The following is a 2,402-nucleotide window of genomic DNA, read 5'->3' as shown; positions in this document are numbered from 1 at the left end:
AGCGGCTGGTGAGTGAGCCACCCCTATAAATCTGACCCATTTATAGGGGTGGCTTGTATGACCAGCCACCCCTACTGTTCCATTTGTAGGGATGGCTGGTCTCTGGACTCCTGAGCACGACACTGTAGGGGCAGCTCCATCACTAGCCGCTCCTACAAAAAAAATTGTCTTATTGCTACGAACCGTTTTTTACATAGTGGATATCAGTCTAATCCAGGATTTGATCAATACTGTGGGGGTATGACCCCGGATACCCATGGCTTACCACATGGGCTGTGCCCTCAAGGGCATCCCAGTCCACAAGATAAAGCCTTGCGGGGCATGACTCTGTTCGGTGCCTTCCGCAAGACATCTGAAAGATATCCTAAAGATACTACAAGATTTGTTAGGATATGTATGATCCCAAGATTCCTGTAATCAGTTGTTACTTTCTAGTTATCTCTTAGATCTAACCGACTTGTAACCCTGCTCCCCGAACTATATAAGGCGGGCAGGGACCCTCTCCAAACACACGTAATATCATACGATAGCTAATACAAACCAACAGACTATAGGAGTAGGATATTACGTCATACTGACGGCCTAAACCTGTCTAACTCGTGTATCTCTATTGCCATCCTGTTCTTGATCTCATGCTCCTTTGTCGTTCAATCTACCTTCATGGGATACCCCTCGGAGGACTACCGACGATATTTTGTCGACAGTTGGCGCGCTAGGTAGGGGTTGTGCGTGTTGTTTCCTTGTTGAATAAGATGGCTTTTTCTGTAGGCTCTTCGCCCCTTCCATAGCCCGGCCAAATCTTCGCGATCGGATCGATCTCCTAGATCATCAACGCTGATGGAGTCAGAGAGCTCCTTGAGCCGGTGTAGATCGTTTCTGCGCTGACCACCCCTACGCCTACAACTATAGATCCAATCTTGGAACCACTTCTGAGGTCACCTCAATTAATGACCTACCCCGCTTCCTTGCTACCAGAGGAGGCGGATTAGCAATGACGATCTGATCGAATCCATCGATCGGGTCAGCCTGAAGCTCGCTAATTGCCTCTCCATCACTGAATGGGCCCTGGATACTTTGGTTTAGCACTGATGCCCCTCCGATCCAGATCTATCGGAGGCTGCTCGAAAAACTCCAGGAGTCACAGCTCTGCCCTTCAGGCTCACTAACGTCGCCATTACTTACCAAGACGCCCTGAGGGGGAAATTCACCGACCAGGTGGAAGATGTCCATCCACTCACTGACCAGCTCACTGTTCAGCCTTCACCAGCCGTCAACATGCTACACATAGGCCGGTGCCCTAGAGCATCCCTCCAGACCATCCTAAAGGAAAATTTGGGCTCCAAGTCTTAGGGCTCTATGGAGACCCTCGCCGAAACCTTCAACGAGCAGCCCCTTTTCCCACCCTTCTGAGGTGGTGCGATCTTCAATGTCAGCATCGATAGCTCTCCTCAGAATGGCGAAACTAAGGAGGAACGCGTTGCTCATGAGAACCGGAACGTCAACTACACACAGCACCAAGAAAATGAGGCAGCTATCGCATGGGCTGAGGCTGCTTGAAATAATCGGCTCGACTCACAAGGAAGGCCATTTCCACTTCCACCACGACCTCAACGAAGAATTTCTCCGCATTGACGGCCACGATGTCTTTAAGACTCCAAGCGCCAATCTGGCAGTGGCCGCCAACGAGCTCGCCTGCCTCCCATAGACGCCCGAGCTCGCCAAGGTTACCACCATGCTTAAAGCGGCACACTGCTAGGTTAATGACATTCGTGAGGATTAGAGACCTTCATGCTCCATGAGCATGATTCACCGATTAGCTATGCTGAGATCCAATCGTCGCCCTAGTCAAAGTCGTTTCGCTGACCAGTCACTGCCTCTCTAGGGAGGAGCCGGGGGCCACTGCGCCGAACACCATCGCCAACACGACTAGGAGGTTGAACAGGATGCTCGAGTGCACCTCAGCAACCTCCGGGATGCACGACGGTGTATCAAGCAATGTTGCTTTGGTCGCCATGAAGATGAAGTACGCCGCCGCCAAGAGTGTGAACAGGAGTATGGAAATCCAAACTCAGTTCTTGAGTAGATCGACGTCGGTGCCGACCACAACCCCGAAGGGCCCCCAGCGTTTACAAGGGCGCTCCGAACACTCCAATGGCCTCGTGGTTTCAAAATCACTGGGGTCGAGCCCTACGAGGGAAGGATGAATCCAACACAGTGGCTATAGGCTTACACCACCGTTGTTCGTGCTGCTAGAGGAGACACCAGTGTCATGGCGAACTATCTCCCCGTCATGCTCATGCCACCTGCCATGAGCTGGTTTACTAGCCTTGCCCCAGACTCCATCGGGTCCTAGGAAGAGCTAAAAAAAGTCTTCATCGACAATTATATGGCTACGTGTACTT

This window comes from Miscanthus floridulus, chromosome 8, assembly GCF_019320115.1.
Source record: "Miscanthus floridulus cultivar M001 chromosome 8, ASM1932011v1, whole genome shotgun sequence".
NCBI lineage: Eukaryota > Viridiplantae > Streptophyta > Magnoliopsida > Poales > Poaceae > Miscanthus > Miscanthus floridulus.
Note: the sequence above shows the minus strand (reverse complement) of the source record.